Source organism: Rana temporaria, chromosome 3 (assembly GCF_905171775.1).
Source record: "Rana temporaria chromosome 3, aRanTem1.1, whole genome shotgun sequence".
Taxonomy (NCBI): domain Eukaryota; kingdom Metazoa; phylum Chordata; class Amphibia; order Anura; family Ranidae; genus Rana; species Rana temporaria.
The window spans coordinates 374,900,958-374,919,790 of record NC_053491.1 but is presented as its reverse complement, the minus strand read 5'-3'; the positions used below and the strand labels follow the sequence as shown (position 1 = coordinate 374,919,790).

Genomic DNA, 18,833 nt, shown 5'->3' with positions numbered 1-18,833 from the left:
AATATTATTGCCATTTGTAAAAAAAAAAACTTTTTTTTTATTTTTTCATTTTGTTGCCTCTCCATGCTGCATATCTCATGCAGCCACTTCCTGTCTACATGCAGCTTAGTGGTAGCTGCGTGGAGTGTCCCTCCCCAGGGTGGGTTTCCTGATGGTGACAACCATGGACCATGCTTGCATAATGTGTGCGAGTGAAATGACCCCTTGTAGTCAACATCAAAAGCCCACATGACAACAAAGGAGCCAAATTGGGAGACAGGATGTTGTCACCTAATAACAGGAAGTGCCTGAACAAAGACCTTCATAGCAGGATCACTGGGTAAGCTGCAGATTTACAGAGGCATTACCATAACTTAAAAATGGCTGTTTACTCCCCCAGAAGACTTAGTCCCCATTCACACCTAGGCGTTTTGTCGCCTGTAGTGTGACGCCGCTGCCGCCAGAGGGCTGGAAACACATTGCCCTCTATGGAGATGGTTCACATCTCCATGCCGAACGCCGTACGCCTGTCGCCTGAAAAAAGGTCCCGGACCTTTTTTTCTGGCGGCGTTCGGGAACCATCTCCATAGAGGGGCACATCTAGGCGGACAATCGCGGCGTTTTGTCGCCGCAAACCGCGGTACAAAACGCCGCTATTTGCCGACGCAATTCGCGGGACAAAACGCCGCGATTTCGTCCGCCTAGATGTGAATGGAGACTTAAAGGGGTTATAAAGTCAGTTTTATTTTATTTTTTGTCTTGAAGGGGACCTTCAGTAATTTTTTTTTTTTTTCAACTTTCCATCTATTAAATCTTCTGCCATTTTTGTTTTAACTTTGGATAGTAAAAGATTGAGAGGTGGATCAGTGGATTCTGCGACTGTCAGACAGCATATTCATCTGTCCTGCTCCCCTGACCAACTCCCAGCGGCCCAACGCGGAATGGTGCTTCGAAATCGTGCCAAAGTTGCCTGTCAAAGTTGCACGACTTTCAGGTCGCAGCAGTGTAAGCCGAGCCTAAGCAACAGTAACGTCCTGGGAGTTTTCCAGCCAGGCTTCGTGACGCTGTAAACTGAGATGCGCATGCGCAACATCATTGGTAATGAGGTCCAAGCTGCAGGACTGTCCTGGTAAATCTGAGACAGTCGGCATCTATGCCTAATGTAGTCATTGAATTATGTTGCTGCAAACATGTAAAATGTATTGGGTACATCTAAAATTACTTTACAGTACATCTAAATGCAGTCACCAAAATTCATAAGTTTCAACATAATTAGGTAGATTCAGGTAGAGTTAGGCCGGCGTATCAGTAGATAAGCCGACCTAACTCAGAATCTACGCCGACTTATGTTTAAGTGTATTCTCAATCAGAGATACGCTTAAACATATCTAAGATACGACGGCTTGCGCCGTCCTATCTTAGGTTGCAATATTGAGGCTGGCCGCTAGGTGGCGCTTCCATTGCGGTCGTCGTAGAATATGTAAATTAGTAGATACGCCGATTCACGAACGTATGCCTGGCCGCCGCCAGGCCCGGATTTCCCACAAGGCCACTGAGGCCAGGCCTTAGGGCTCCAAGGGGCGGCAGGGGCATGGAGTCCCCCGATGCCCGGAAGATACAGTTAAGGGCGGTATGTTATGGGGGAATCCACTCGCTCGTTAACAAGTGATTGTGGCGATGTCGCCGAAATCACTTGTAAAATATGTGCTCCCGTCCGTCCTCCCCTCTCCCCCCCACCCCACATACCTCTCTCTGCTGGCTCTGTCTTCGGGACTCCATCCTCCCCCCGGCCACCGAGTCTTTCTCCTGTCCCTGCTGCCGATGTAGACAGTGAGAGGGGAGAGCTGTGCTCTTCCCATCTCAGCTGTGACAGGAGTTCTAGCACAGTGCTAGGACTCCTGTTTTGGAGGTGACAGGGTCAATAAAGAGAACATGTCGCCTCCAAATGCTATTACACAGGAAATTGTTTTCTCCTGTGCGATAGCAAGAAAGTTAAGTGAAAAAAAAAATGATAAAAAATAAATAAATAAGAAGAAATAATAAAATAAAAAAGTAAAGAATAAGAAAATGGTACAAAAATGTAAGAAAGTAAGCGACAAGCTACAAATAAAAATAAAAAAGTGATAAAAAAAGTAAAAAAAAACAAACAAAACATATTTGATCTAGCCGTGCCGCACATTCTCCGTTGATTTGGGGGGGGGTGGTTCGGTTGGCGGGGAGGGGGTGCATTGTGGAACCTGGCCTTGGGGCGGCAGGGAGAGAAAATCCGGCCCTGGCCACCACAGTACATTTACGCCGTTTACGTAACGCATTACAGGCCTAAAGTCATTCCATCAAATAGATGGAATAGTAATGTGAAGTATGGCCGCCGTTCCCGCGTCGAAATTCGAAAATTTTACGTCGTTTGCGTAAGTCCGTGAATAGGGATTTACGTCGTTTACGTCCACGTCAAAATCAATAGGCCCGTGCGGTGGACGTAGCCACAATGCATACTGGGAAATGTAGGTGCCCGGGGCATGCGCAGTTAAAAAAAAAACGTCAATCACGTCGGGTCAAGCCTCATTACCATAAAACACGCCCCCTCAGACTAATTTGAATTAGGCGCCCTTACGCCCGCCCGCTTTAGGCTACGCCGCCGTAACTTAGCAGGCAAGTACTTTGAGAATCAAGTACTTGCCTCGCTAACTTACGGCAGCGTAGCCTAAACACACTAAGCTACGCCGCCGCAAAGTTGCGGCAATCTCTGTGAATCTACCTAAATGTAATTTCAAGTTATTTTATTTTGCCTTTATTAAAAAAAAATCCCCGGTGATCCTGCCATGAGACCTTGTTTAAGCACTTCCTGTTATAGGGTGACAACACTCTGTCCCTATCTCCCAATTGTTCTCCTGTGTTGTCACCCTGACACGTATGCCCCCTGGTGGAGACTACCAGCTGCTGTGCATTATACAGACCTGGCCCACGGCTGTCACTTTCAGGAAGCCAGTCCAGAGCAATGATGTGCAGCTGATGCTGGCGTGAGTGCCTATAGAGAAGTGGCTGAAGAAAATCAGCAGCACTGAGATGTGGGGGAATTTGTATTTTATTTTATTTATTTATTTTATTCTTTAAGTTTCTAATGCAGTGTCCACAGAGCAATCTAAATGTCATCCAGTTAAGTAAACCACAATGATCTTTAAATTCTGCTTGGTGGAAATAATTGCCTTTGCCCCTTGGAGGACCCTGCGCAGCCTTCTTTCACCATTGTCGCTGTACGTCTTTCAAATTACAAAGTGTCTCGCGCATCCAAATTTAGCCTCACTTCCTCTGCTGCTGTGTTATTTAGCTGCTCGTATAATCGCTACTTTGTTTCTCTCCCTCGCCAGTTGTATCGCTGCGCAGAGAGAGCGTGTCTGTAATTCTGACCGCTCCCGAGGATTACCCTTCCTCGCCGACTCAGTCATTAGGAGGGGGTGATAACTGCTCAGCCTCTGGCCATTCTTCGTGTGCCTCCCTTTTCCTATGTGCCCTCCATACAATGTAATCGATGTGTCGGCATCGCAGCCTTTCTATGGGAGCTTAGAAGACGGTAAGTGCATGAGTGCGTTCTCTACCGATCAGCCAGATTGTGCTAGGAGGGCCGCTGGTGACAGATTGTGCATGGCATGACTCTTTCAGTCACTTGGCTTCAGCTTGTGTTGAATCTGTTTTTTGTTTTGCTACGTGACGAGGGTTCAGTAATAACTTGCTATGTGCATAATACGTTGAACTTCTCATATTTTGGTCTGTTAAAAATCCCATCGAAAGTGTTTTATTATTTCTGGTTAATAAAAAAATGCCCTTGAACTTGCCAGAAGTGTTACTAAACCCACAACCGTAAAATCAGTCTGTATATGCAGCAACGCATGCTTGCTACACTCTGTGGAACTTAAGGGGTTAATCCTCCGCATTGTGTAAAAAGGCTCTTTTATTCTGTCTTTTCTGATGCTCCCCTCCTTCCACTGTCCCCTGATAATTTCCTGATAACAGAGTTTATGGAGTCGGGCTGCACGTGCTCAGTTTGGTGTGTACTACTGGAGAGTTTTTTTTTATTGGGAGTGCATGTGATCAGTACTGTCCAGACAGAGGGTCAGAGGTTTTGCAGTCTCATAGGACAGTCAAACTCCTCCTACAAGCTTTTGTGGCGTTTTACTGCGTTTGCGTTTATAAGCGTTTAGTTAAGAAACATCATAAGACCCTCCCTAAGCTCAAAAAACAGTATTTAACCATTTCAGCCATTTTGTGAGACCAGAGTGAGTAGCAGCTGAGAGAGCAGCAGTGTACTTGTATTTAGCGTGTCACTTGCCACGTCACCTGCCACAAGTTGTGGATTGTCCACTTGCCAAGTCATCTGCCACGTCACCTGGCCATGTCACCTGCCACAAGTTTTGGATTGTCCACTGGCCACATCACCTGCCACATCACCTGGCCACGTCACCTGCCACAAGTTGTGGATTGTCCACTTGCCACATCACCTGGCCATGTCACGTGCCACAAGTTGTGGATTGGCCACGTCACCTGCCACAAGTTGCGGATTGTCCACTTGCCATGTTACCTGGCCATGTCACCTGCCACATCACCTGGCCACAAGTTGTGGATTGTTCACTGGCCACGTCACCTGCCACAAGTTGTGGATTGTTCACTTGCCACATCACCTGGCCACGTCACCTGCCACAAGTTGTGGATTGTCCACTTGCCACGCGACCTGACACGTCACCTGCCACAAGTTGTGTATTGTCCACTGGCCACGTCCACTGGCCACGTCCACTGGCCACGTCCACTGGCCACGTCCACTGGCCACGTCCACTGGCCACGTCCACTGGCCACGTCCACTGGCCACGTCCACTGGCCACGTCCACTGGCCACGTCCACTGGCCACGTCACCTGGCCACGTCACCTACCACAAGTTGTGGATTGTCCACTTGCCACGCGACCTGACCACGTCACCTGCCACAAGTTGTGTATTGTCCACTGGCCACGTCCACGTCCACTGGCCACGTCACCTGCCACATCACCTGGCCACGTCACCTGCCACAAGTTGTGGATTGTCCACTTGCCACGTCACCTGCCACAATTGTCCACAATGCAATGCAAGCAATTACAGTTTTTTTATGTTTTTTTTTATGGTTTTTCATCATTTGCCATCATTTTTGAGATTTCTAATTTAAAAAAATAGGTCACCTTTAAAAACGCCTATAAACAAAATTGCGGCAAAACACCGGTACCGCGTTTTGCGTCTGAAACTGAAACGCAAAAACGTTTGCGTCTGAACCCATTTGTTTGCTTCTGAAAAAACGAGCATAAACACAACTACCGAAAAACGCAGAAAAACGTGACTGTGTGCATGGACACATAGGATAACATTGAATGTGTTCAGGGGCAGTTGAAAAAGCTGTCCAAATGCCTCTGAACACACGTTTACCAGCGTCTCGTGTGCATGGGGCCTAACTCCCATTCATACATACACATACTAGGGCCTATTTACACTCCCAGCATGTCTTTGGAGTGTGGGAGGAAACCCACGCCGGCACATGGCAATCATGCAAACTCCAGGCAGGTAGTTCCGTGGTTGGGATTCAAACCAATGACCTTAATGCTGCTAGGTGGAGGTGCTAATCACTTGGCCACTGTGCTGAAGATATCTAGCTCTTTCTCTGTAGAGGGCATGCTGGACTTTTGCAGAGAGACCACTGCTTCCACATGCAAGGATTATTGTCTGCAGCCTTTCTGCTCCAGTCTGACTGGTTTCTAAAGGAAACTGTCATGGACCTCCGGCTTCAACAATAGTATGTCCCCTGTAAAAGCTTCCTTTTGCCGATACCAGCACCAACCCTAAGACTTTGCACGTATAAACATATTTTTTTTTTTGAGGCACCTGGAATGTATTTAGCCGATTTTCAACTTAAAGTTGAACTCAAGGTTTGATCTTTATTGCACAATTGCATTCCTCCAGATTGGACCATGCAAGTATGCATATCGTATACCTGGGAGGCTGACAGGCAATGTATTAGTCATCAGTATTACAATGATGGCTGCGATTTTCTGGCTCCTGTGCTTTTTTTTTTTTTTTTTTTTTTTCCCCACTGAATTTAGAGGTTATAGCATCACCACCCATCCTCTCTCCAGCTCACCCAATCAGAAAATGGATTGTAGTTCTTAAAAAAAAAAAAAAAAAAAAAAAAAAAAGTTCTTTGAGCAAGTGACCCCCTGTGGCCAGTGTGTAGAGGAGAAGACGCTCGGCACAGGAGCAGGAAAATCGGAACCATCACTGTAGTTTTGCTGACTGCTACAGTAAACCTAGGTTTCCAATATTGCGACCTAAAAAGTCGCACAATTTTGCACCACGATTTTTGCCGCGATTTTGATGCGACCTGGAAGCAAATCCTGTGTATTCTTGAAGTCTTTGGACCTCAAGTCGCATCAGTTGGGCCAAAGTAGTGCAGGGACTACCTTGAAGTCGCACAGATATGAATGGTACTCCTTGGAAATCATGGGGTACGACTTGTCATGTGACTTTGCCGTCCCAAGTCGCAGGACAAGTTGCACAAGTGGAAACAAAACCCAATTGTCACCATACACAGGTATTGCCCCGTGTCAACGGTTCACCCTTCAGCGCTCTTGCTGGCATCTGTAAAAGTCCTCCTGTACAATTCAAGTGGTCCTGCTTTTTAAGTGGGGATGCAGAGGGCTCCAACATGAGCACCTAACCCTTGCAGTGCACACGTGGGGAGCCCTGCTGCAAGAGTAGTATTTTCAATTGTAAGTTTGTAATCTGAATATCTTACTATTGTGCGCTCACTGGAAAAACACGGCCATTTCCCTTTAAAGCCAGTTTGTCAGCGCTGCTCTGTCATTTAGTAAATTGTATGTTAGGTGCGGAGCAGCGTCTGTCTTCTCCCACGCAGCTTTGCCCGCCTGGCAGAGGGGAACAGATTGTCTCCATATGGCCGAGGAGGTCACGGCACTCTCTGCTTCAACGTTGGCTCTTTTTAAAGTTCATGTCAAACTTTCCTGCAGAGATTTGTTCTTTTCAGTTGCTGTTTGGGTGAGTCTGCAGCCATGGGGTCAGGTGCAAGGGTGGGGACTTGGGCACTGTACAGAGGGCGCCGGTTATAAACGCTGATCTGTACGCTGTGTATAGAAGGATCTAGGTAGGTTGGATTATATTGGACACCAAGTTTTGCGATTCCTGCCCGTCGGCTTTTCAGGAACCTTTGCAGGTACCAGCCAGCCCCTTTTCAACCTTTCAGGTTGGATCATATCATTTTGATGTTGTAATATGAGGGAGAATGCGCATTTTACTGCACATTACTAAGAGACTTCGTAATCCGTGATAATAATCCGGTATTGTGTTTTTGATGTCATTCCTATTGAATGGGAATTTTGCAGATGCCCCATGCAGTGCACCACACCAATGCCCAACAGAGGGTAAAGAGGTTTTTGTTGTGTTTACCCGTTTAAAATGAATGCACTGCACATGATTGAATGAAATGTAGCACATTAACATGCGTACAATAACATGAAGGGGGTCTTGGGACTTTGCAAGTAGGGCAAGGGCATAATGAGCTAGTATGCATTGCATACTAGCTCATTATGAAATGCATCCCGTATCCCAGTCACCACCAAGGGAGCTTACATTTTCCCCTCAGCATTGCTTTCGGGTTCGCGGCTCCGGCACAGTGAGTCCCGCATGTGTGTGGGAGTCTAATTTCCTGCAAGGAGCTCTGATTTTCCGGCAGCATCCGCCAGACCTTCGGAGCGCATGCAAGGTGACTTTTTCCTACAGGTAAGCCTTATTATAGGCTTACCTGTAGGTAAAAATGTGCTAAAGAGGTCTACAACAACTCCAATCCAGTGACTTTGCCTAGGCTGCCTCCTACCTGCAGCAGTCTGACATTTCCTCGGTCTCCTCTCCTCCAGTGATCAGACTGCAATGTGGTAACGTTGTGGCAAGGCACAAGGTGAGAGGCTGCAGCAGGCGCTGATCTGTGTCGGACATTTTTGAACACAATCCAGATCTGCACAGGCACCAGAATTTTTTTTTTTTAATGATTGTCATCTGAGCCGACATCTCAGTCCAGGAAGTAGATGGACACTGCCATCTTTATTCAGGCATCATTCAGATTCACCAAGAAGAGCAGATGAAGGCATGGTCAGGGGCAGTACTCTGATTTATATTGGAGATAATAAATAGCTGGAAGTGTTGCACCACATTACAGTACTTACAATGAATGTGCTTAATATGGGAAAAACTGATCTGATGGTAGGTCAATAAGCAGGAGTCTGACATATAATTATATATAGTGTATGTATGTGTTTTTCCGAGTACCCCTAGCTCACTGTTCAGTTTTCAACTTCATCTTCACCTCCTATTGTACAACTTATGTTGGTGATCGGTGAACATCTCCAATACACGGCTGGTTGGTAGGAAATATGCTCCTTACCTTGGTGGTCAGTGAAAGGCCCCAATACACTTCTATCAATAGGAAAAATGCTCCTTATATTGGTGGTCAGTGAAGAGCCCCATTACATTGCTGGTCGGTAGGAAAAAATGGTCCTTATGATGGTCAGTGAAAGGCCCCAATGCACTACTGGTCGGTAGGAAAAATGCTCCTTATGTTGGTGGTCAGTGAAAGGCCCCAATGCATTACTGCAGGGTTCGACGAATCCCGGGCGCCAGGTGGCCATTGCGACTAGAATTATCGACCTGGCGCGGCACAGCTGTGGTATCCTGTGTCTCCGTACGCTCCCCCGCCACGCAGCGCCAGCCGGTAACTGAGGCCGCGGCTTTGCGGCCTTCTGCAGGCCTATGCTTCCTTCTGTGATCTGGCGCCATCTTGTGGTGGCCGTTGATATGATGAGACAACCAGCAATGCTAATGGAGCTTCCCCTGTCTGTTTTCACTGCCATCTCCTACCCTCTAATTAGAACCCCCAAACATTATATATATTTTTTATTCCAAAACACTAGAGAATAAAATGGCGGTCATTGCAATACTTTCTGTCACACCGTATTTGCGCAGCGCTCTTACAAGCGCACTTTTTTGGGGAAAAAAATACACTTTTTTTTTAATTAAAAAATAAGACACCAGTAAAGTTAGCCCAATTTTTTTTTATAATGTTAAAGATAATGTTACGCTGAGTAAATTGATACCCAACATGTCACGCTTCAAAATTGCGCCCGCTCGTGGAATGGTGACAAACTTTTACCCTTTAAAATCTCCATAGGCGACGTTTAAAAAAATCTACAGGTTGCAAGTTTTGAGTTACAGAGAAGGTCTAGGGCTATAATTATTGCTCTTGCTCTACCAATCGCGGCTATACCTCACATGTGTGGTTTGAACACCGCTTTTATATGCGGGGGCTACTCACATATGCGTTCGCTTCTGCGCGCGAGCTCGGCGGGATGGGGCGCGTTCCTGGCTCCTAACTTTTTTAGCTGGCTCCTAGATTCCAAGCAAATTTGTCAAGCCCTGCACTACTGGTCGGTAGGAAAAATGCTCCTTCTGTTGGTGGCCAGTGAAGAGCTGCTTTACATTGCTGGTCGGTAGGAAAAATGCTCAATACCTTGGTGGCCAGTGAAGAGCCCCATTACATAGCTCGTCGGTAGGAAAAATGTTCCTTACCTTGGTGGTTAGTGAAGAGCCCCATTACACTGCTGGTCGGTAGGAAAAATGCTCCATACCTTGGTCAGTGAAGAGCCCCATTACATAGCTCGTCGGTAGGAAATATGTTCCTTACCTTGGTGGTCAGTGAAGAGCCCCATTACATAGCTTGTCGGTAGGAAAAATGCTCCATACCTTGGTGGTCAGTGAAGAGCACCATTACATAGCTGGTCGGTAGGAAAAATGTTCCTTACCTTGGTGGTCAGTGAAGAGCCCCATTACATAGCTCGTCGGTAGGAAAAATGCTCCATACCTTAGTCGTCAGTGAAGAGCCCCATTACATAGCTCGTCGGTAGGAAAAATGCTCCATACCTTGGTGGTCAGTGAAGAGCCCCATTACATAGCTCGTCGGTAGGAAAAATGTTCCTTACCTTGGTGGTCAGTGAAGAGCCCCATTACATAGCTGGTCGGTAGGAAAAATGCTCCTTACCTTGGTGGTCAGTGAAGAGCCCCATTACATAGCTCGTCGGTAGGAAAAATGTTCCTTACCTTGGTGGTCAGTGAAGAGCCCCATTACATAGCTGGTCGGTAGGAAAAATGCTCCTTACCTTGGTGGTCAGTGAAGAGCCCCATTACATAGCTCGTCGGTAGGAAAAATGTTCCTTACCTTGGTGGCCAGTGAAGAGCTCCATTACACTGCTGGTTGATAGGAAAAATGTTCCTTACCTTGGTGGTCAGTGAAGAGCCCCATTACATAGCTCGTCGGTAGGAAAAATGTTCCTTACCTTGGTGGTCAGTGAAGAGCCCCATTACATAGCTCGTCGGTAGGAAAAATGTTCCTTACCTTAGTGGCCAGTGAAGAGCTCCATTACACTGCTGGTCGGTAGGAAAAATGCTCCTTACCTTGGTGGTCAGTGAAGAGCCCCATTACATAGCTCGTCGGTAGGAAAAATGTTCCTTACCTTAGTGGTCAGTGAAGAGCCCCATTACATAGCTTGTCGGTAGGAAAAATGTTCCTTACCTTGGTGGTCAGTGAAGAGCCCCATTACATAGCTCGTCGGTAGGAAAAATGCTCCTTACCTTGGTGGTCAGTGAAGAGCTCCATTACATAGCTCGTCAGTAGGAAAAATGCTCCTTACCTTGGTGGTCAGTGAAGAGCCCCATTACATAGCTCGTCGGTAGGAAAAATGCTCCTTACTTTGGTGGTCAGTGAGGAGCCCCATTACATAACTCGTCGGTAGGAAAAATGTTCCTTACCTTGGTGGCCAGTGAAGAGCCCCATTACATAGCTCGTCGGTAGGAAAAATGTTCCTTACCTTGGTGGTCAGTGAAGAGCCCCATTACATAGCTGGTCGGTAGGAAAAATTTTCCTTACCTTGGTGGTCAGTGAAGAGCCCCATTACATAGCTCGTCGGTAGGAAAAATGCTCCTTACCTTGGTGGTCAGTGAAGAGCTCCATTACATAGCTCGTCAGTAGGAAAAATGCTCCTTACCTTGGTGGTCAGTGAAGAGCCCCATTACATAGCTCGTCGGTAGGAAAAATGCTCCTTACTTTGGTGGTCAATGAAGAGCCCCATTACATAGCTCGTCGGTAGGAAAAATGCTCCATACTTTAGTGGTCAGTGAGGAGCCCCATTACATAGCTCGTCGGTAGGAAAAATGCTCCTTACGTCGGTGGTCACTGGGACGAATAACCCTTTACATACATGTAAAAATATAATTGGTGCCCCTAGTTACTTATGTAATCGTCTGAAATTGCTGATTGTCCAAAGAACCTCCAACAACCCCCCTGAGAAACCCCATTTGAGAGAGGCTGTCCCAACCATTTCCCACTCTAAACTAAATTTGGGCTTTCGTTGCATTCTAAAATACATGTGTATAATTAGATACAGGTTCTCTTCGGAGGCCAGGGAAGTGCCATTACGTGTTCACACGCTGGTTCTGGCGCACGTCGCGTTACTCTTGTAAAGCAGTTAATTGAATGGGGATTATTGCACATCAGATGGAGGAGGGGGAACTCCTTTGATGGCTGCTTTCAGCTGCTACAAATTACAGGCGAACATTGCGGCGGATTGCGGAGTCGTTTATAGTAGTATATGGCTGTGAAGCCACCCAGGTTCCAGAGTGAACTTTGAACATTATCAAATTGGCAGCTACTTGCTGGGGAACAGAGGGGGCAGCATGGCATCTGATTGGTCAGTTTTTTTGGTCTTTATTCCACAAATCACTCTCATCGCTCCTTCCAGGCCTCTGGATGAAGAGCTATACCAGCTTTTTTATGTTCTGTCAGAAGCTACACCATCATATTTCTGTTCAGCTGGCTGAATTATGTGACATCTGTCTTTTATAGTGAGCTGACACTTGGCAGCTGAATGTAGAAATCAGGCTAGCAATGGAATGTTTTTCTGTAGAGGCGGGGCTTTTTAGGCCATTTTTACAGACTAGCCACAGTTCTGTAGTGTTTTGATCTTCACTATTTGGTCCTAAGAACTGGCCAAAGACTGGGAAGTGACACAGAGAGCTTATGTGCTGTGAAAGGTGTGGTCTCCCTTCTCACGCTGCACAGCTGCTGTATCACTGGATAAGAGTACATTTGTGTTGCAGATCTTTGATTTCTTTACTTGGTTGGAGATGCCATTTTAGGCCTTGTGCTCACTAGGCTTAAAGGGGTTGTAAAGGTAAATGTTTTTTCACCTTAATGCATCCAGGTCAGGGCTCCGTGACTGAATAGATACAGGGAGCTGTGACTCGGCTTGATCTCCCCATAGCAAGCTGCTTGTTGTGGGGGCACTAAACAGAAGGGAGGGGCCAGGAACATAGGAGAGGGACCCGAGAAGAGGAGGATCAGGGCTGCTCTATGTAAATCCACTGCAATAGAGGAAGTAAATTATAACGCGTTTGTTATTTTTACAGGAGAAAAAAACAAGACTTTACAATCGCTCTAAGGTAAAATAGTAATTCCAGCCTAGTTGGTGTTTTTAGAATCGGCCATTGCTTCAAATGTGAGTCACTTTCTCCCCGATATGTGGAAGTAGTGGGAATTTCTCCTCAGGAGGAGAAATGAAGTGTGGGTGAAAATGTGCAGCTGGTGGACCCACCATTACAATTAACCTGTTGCTTTGTCCTTTTGTACAGGTTAATTGTATTGATTTATAAACCTCGTAACCACTTCAGGTTCTTTAGTCTAGTCTAGTCTAGTCTAGATAATAAAGTTTAAAAAATAAATAAAAATATTGTACGTTTATCAAGGACGTATCTCCTACCTCCTTTTTTCTGTGCCACTGTCAAAAAGTACATAATGCAGCCACTCCTGTATAAAATGGCACTTTCATTTAATCTGCAACTGTCATTGAGTAATACAACGTAACAATAAATTGTTACATTGTAATTACTGTTAAATTTATGTATGCATAACTCAAGGGTGTGGCCTTTTAATCTTCAGAAGACCTTAAAGAAACCTACAAGTACAAGAAATGCATGTAAAAAAGTATTAATTTTTATCTAATAAGGTTTGGTCTGAACTTTGGTTCAGGCTGACCCCAGGAGAAAGCTGCCATTCCTGACCAGTCAACTGCAGCCAGGGCATTCCTCTGGTCACAACTGGTCATGTTTTTTTTTCTAGCTGCCTTTAAAAAATGACATATATATATATATATATATATATATATATATATATATATATATATATATATATATATATATATATATATATATATATATATATATATATATATATTTTTTGCTTACTTGGCATTATGGCCTCATTCACCTGGGTGTACAGCGTACATCTGTGCGAGGGTCATGTTTATCGGCATTGGTGTTCCATGCATCCCTGTACTGTACAGTCAGTCACATTCATGTCCATTGGGACTCGGCAGCTGCACTGATGAGGCCGCTGCTCCCAACCTGACATTGCAGCGGGTGCGTGGACCCGACTACAGACAATGGGGGTTATTTACAAAAGGAAAATCCACTTTGCACTACAAGTACAAAGTGCACTTGAAATTGCACTGGAAGTGCAGTCGCTGTAAATCTGAGGGGCAGATCTGAAATGAGGGGAAGCTCTGCTGGTTTTATTATCCAATCATGTGCAAGGTAAAATGCTGTTTTTTATTTTCCTTGCATGTCCCCCTCGGATCTACAGCGACTGCATCTACAAGTGCAATTTCAAGTGCACTTTGCACTTGTAGTGCAAAGTGGATTTGCCTTTCGTAAATAACCCCAGTGTGCGTTTGGGGCTGCGCACCCCGCATGGATGTCAAATTGGGAGTAGTGGCCGTGCCTGTGCAGTCGCTGCATCACAATTGACATGAATGAGACTGCCTGTATCCACTTGCGGGTAAACACAGCCCTTGCACAGGCGTACAATGTACCACGTCCATGTAAACAAGACCTAAGGAACAATTAGAATTGGAATGTGAGCATTTTTGCACCTTCCTGTGCATTCCAGTTTGACAGTCCATTCATTCAATGGGCTGCTCTTACACAAGGGAACATGTAAAAGTAACGCTTGCACTACTTTTTACAAATCGTGCTGCACCAAACTGCATTGTATTGCAATACGATGCGGTTTGGTGGTCCCAAACGCGCTGCGATTGGGGTGCCATTAACATATAATGGCACCCATGCACATATAGCAAGAGCATCACGTTCCCGTGCGATGAGGGATGTGTGTTTTCGGCATCTCGTTTTGGTGTGAATAGGCCCTAATACCTTTTTTTTATTATTTTTTATATATATATAAACATTTTTTTATTTTTTTTTTCGCTTCATGCACAAACTACTTTTGCCAAAATAATATTGCAAAAAACAAATGCATATATTTATCATAAGGCCCTTACTGGGAAAAAAAATGCTGTGGTCTATACGGGGTATAAAGGTAGGAGAGCAGAAGTGGTTAAGAAACCCATCTTGTGTATTTAATTTTTTTTGGCTTTTAGCAGTGTGCCGCCATGCTCGGTCTTGTTGCGGATGACATCACTGTTATTTAAAGACCTTAAAGTTGATCCAGCGTACAAATACGCAGGCAGTAGCTCTCGTTAAGTCGCCAGTTTTTTTTAACCTCTCGGCTCAGATGCCCTTTCAGCCGCCCTAAACCGCTGGTTGCCCTCCAGCGCTGCTTACGCCTCTTGAGCAGATGCCGCCTCTCCCCGTGCTTTTTTTATTGAATTATCTCGCTCGTCTGACCGGTTTGGCTGGTCCCTGCATAGTGTCATCCTTTTTAATGTAAAGTTTGTCCCGCAGCGCTGACGGGTAATCGAATCACCGGTGCAGTGAGCGCGGAATGTTTGGATGAACTTTGGCTGGGGATTGTCCAATATGTCTAATGAAGCATTGAGCGTTAACGTGATGTCTGCTGGTTGCGAACCTCAGCGCTGTGATCCTCCGGGGCGAGGAATAAAAATTGGGCTGGTTACCAAAATTACAAATTAAGACCGAGACATTAGGAAGAGTTTATTTTTCAGTGTGAAGCCTTTCAGTATAGGCAGGGATACTGTAAGCAGACATGTCATACCTCATAGAATCCTGTAAATCCTGGTGCCTATATCATTCTCATTCGGAATATAGCCGCTCTAGCGTGTATATTTCCTGACAGGTCCACTTTAAAGTATGTTCTACCTAAAATGTGTCTTCCAGCTAATTAAAGGCTGTTCAGAAGCTTCCTGACTCAGAATTTTGTTTGATGCCCTAAATATTGTAATAAACATTCCCCCTACTTACCGTCTTTTATATGGAGTAAGTGCGTCACGCCCGTTCATCAGTCTCTGGGTGTGGCACAAGCTGCTTTTTATAAATTCGATTTTGTGATGCGCTGAGTTGCTTTCTCGGTTTGATGGCGAATGCACCCTATTGGTTCAGTGCAAGCCAGTAATGGCTATGGCATGAGCTTATTTGTGCCTTGGATACTTCATTAGTTCTTGTCAATTCAGTTATGAGAGGATTCTGGGAACATTTCTAGCTGGTTTACTATATTTTCCCCTGAATAATGCAGCAAAACCTGCTCTCTGCTCTCCTCGCCCTCATTGGGGATAACCAACTAAGCTCGGCACAGTCTTCAAAAGGTTGCAACCCATTTATGATGGCTCCTTAGAATGGATGGCGCTGGTAACCCTGGCATACAGAGTTCACCACTACGATCTCTGAAGAGTATGAAAATCCGATGGTTGGTTTGACTTATCGGCCTCAAAGCAGAACTAATGCTGGCCATACACTATACGAAAATTCGGCCGAAAATCGGGCGTTCAGACAGTTCTTTCGTTTTTCGGCCAGTTAATGGGCACAAAATCGATAATCGTTGGGACTTTTTTGAGCTGAAAAAACGAAGTACACATTTGGAAATTTTCTGCCGAACGAACGATAAATTGGAAGGTTAATGTGTTTCCTATCCAAACTTTCTGCACTAGGTATATGTCAAAAACGAACCAATTTTTTTTTTATTTATGTCCACTGAACGATTTATCGGTCATTACATGATGGCACTATAGTTTGCGCTCACGACCGAACGTTTGTTTTTCTAAAGTTCATTCGAACGATTTTTCGTGGAGTGTATGGCCAGCATAAGATTTGCCTTGACTGGCTCTTTAAAAGGGCCTCTCCACCCAAAATGTAGTTTTTGGTAAATGCCGAAGACTTATGCTGGCCATACACTCTACGGAAAATCGTCCGAAAGAACTGTCGAAAACATAAGAACGTTCGGTAGTGAGCGCAAACGATAGTGCCATCATGTAATGACCAATAAATCGTTCAGTGGACATAAATAAAAAAAAATTTGGTTCGTTTTTTTTATATATCTCTAGTGCAGAAAGTTCGGACGAGAAACACATTAACCTTCCGATTTATCGTTCGTTCGGCAAAAAATTTTCAAACTTGTCCTTCGTTTTTTCGGCTCAAAAACATCCCAACGATTAACGATTTTGTGCCCATTAACTGTTCGAAAAACGAACTGTCTGAACGACTGATTTTCGCCCGATTTTTCGTATATTTGGTCAAAATCTGAATAGATTTACCCTCGCAACTCGATTTCAAGATTCAATTCGATTTTTTTCCCCAGCCTTTGCGGGACTTTCTTTCCCATCCCGTAAGCGCACCGCCCCAGTGTGAATTATCTGCCTTTACTCAAGTTGGCTGCAGCTAGAAATGTTAAAGCGGATCTCCACTCTAAAGTGGAGTCCCGCTGATCGGCACCCTCCCCCCCTCCGGTGTCGCATTTGACACCTTTCAGGGGGAGGGGGGTGCAGATACCTGTCTACAGACAGGTATCTGCACCCACTTCCGGCCCTACGATACGGGCAAAAGACGGTTTTTTTCCTCGCTTCCCGTCCGTCCCCCGTTGTATGCTGGGAACACTCGGCTCCCAGCACACAGCAGGAGCCAATCGGCGGGCGCAGCGCGACTCGCGCATGCGCCGTAGGGAACCGGGCAGTGAAGCCGGAGCGCTTCACTTCCTGGTTCCCTCACCGTGGATGGAGGGGGGAGCAGCAGGGTGACGAGCGATCGCTCGTCATCTGCTGCGATCGGCGCTGGACTCCAGGACAGGTAAGTGTCCTTATATTAAAAGTCAGCAGCTGCAGTATTTGTAGCTGCTGGCTTTTAATATATTTTTTTAGTGGCACATCCGCTTTAAGAGGGTGTTTCTCAAAATGATTATTTCTCTGTAAAAAAAAAATCATGGAGTTTGCTTTATATATTAAAAACATGCCTTTTAAATAATGCTCAGGCGTGGTGTAGTTCTGCTTTATACTGTTTACATAATTCTGGTTGGCTCTATATTGGCGAGTTCAAGGGTCTGCATACCTGCTGTGTCCATTATGAGTGTTTTCTACCATCCCTGTGCTCAAGGTCCAAGGTCTGCATATCTGCTGTGTCCAATATGAGGTGTTCCCAACATTCCTGGGTCTGTACCTGAATCTGTATACCTGCTATGCCCATTATGAGGGTCTCCCTCCATCCCTGTGTTGAGATATGAGGTCCCAAGTCCCTGGGTTCATTATGAGTTCCCGGGTATACACACCTGCTGTCCCAAACCCCAAAGTGTTGCCTACTGGATCTTTTATGCTCTATTATAGACCAGTTGATTGGGGACAACTAAAATAAGCTACAGCAGGGCTAGGGAATTGCACTGTTGGCGTCCTCCAGAGCATTTAAAAACCAGTGTGTGTATGTTGACCCACTAGACCAAACCTGGAATCTGACCCTTCATCAGGTTGACCCTGGAATTGAAATCTGTTTAATGCTCCCATGTAATAGAAACCATGTATCCTGGGAGAATTCTACAAGAGGGACGCCTTTCATTGTGACAAGATTTATCCCAAACTGTTATGACAACCCTAACCAGGCAAAATGAGAGTGGAATTAACCTGCCATGGATGATTAGTGAGAATTCCTACTCCACCGTAAATGTCGCTGGAAGATAAATGTTCTGTTCCAACTCCGTGTGTGACTTTCTTTAACAAGTTTATAGAATACTTTTCCTAGCATTAAGATGTAAGCCCAGTTCACAGTGCTACAAATTCTCAGCATCGCAGTGCCGCTTCTCTTGTCCTGTATGCTGGGCGTGATTCTCAGTATCGCTTCTTATTCTCTATGTATGGACTCGGCACTCTTGTCCTGTGTGCTGGGGGGGATTCTCGGTATCCCTTCTTATGCTCTATGTATGGACTCAGCACAGTACCTCTTCTCTTGTCATGTGTGCTGGGCATGATTCTCAGTATCGCTTCTTATTCTCTATGTATGGACTCGGCACAGTACCTCTTCTCTTGTCCTGTGTGCTGGGCGTGATTCTCAGTATCCCTTCTTATTCTCTATGTATGGACTCGGCACAGTACCTCTTCTTTTGTCATGTGTGCTGGGCGTGATTCTCAGTATCCCTTCTTATTCTCTATGTATGGACTCGGCACAGTACCTCTTCTTTTGTTATGTGTGCTGGGCGTGATTCTCATGCCGCGTAAACACGATCATTTTTCAGCATGACCAAAAAACAAAGTTTTTCCAACTTCATCATTAAAAACGACGTTGCCCACACACCATCGTTTTTCAAAAATAATGAACAAAGCGCGGTGACGTACAACACGTACAACGGCACTCTAAAGGGGAAGTTCCATTCGCCTTTGGGCTGCTTTAGCTGATTCCTTGTTAGTAAAAGACGATTCGGCGCTTTTTGTCCGTTACAGCGCGATGAATGTGCTTACTCCATTATGAACGGTAGTTTTACCAGAACGAGCGCTCCCGTCTT

General features: G+C 45.4%; 1 protein-coding gene across 15 annotated transcripts in view; it reads left to right on the top strand.

Moving 5' to 3' along the window:
- PPFIBP1 (PPFIA binding protein 1) overlaps positions 1-18,833 on the top strand; it is a 161,249-nt gene that overhangs the window by 43,838 nt on the left and 98,578 nt on the right. The window contains exon 1 of one of the 15 annotated variants that reach the window (XM_040345562.1): positions 3,354-3,547. The exons of the other annotated variants lie outside the window; for them this stretch is intronic. The gene's annotated coding sequence lies outside the window, so the exon portion shown is untranslated. Of the gene's footprint in view, positions 1-3,353; positions 3,548-18,833 lie in introns of those variants that run through there. 15 annotated transcript variants of the gene reach the window in all.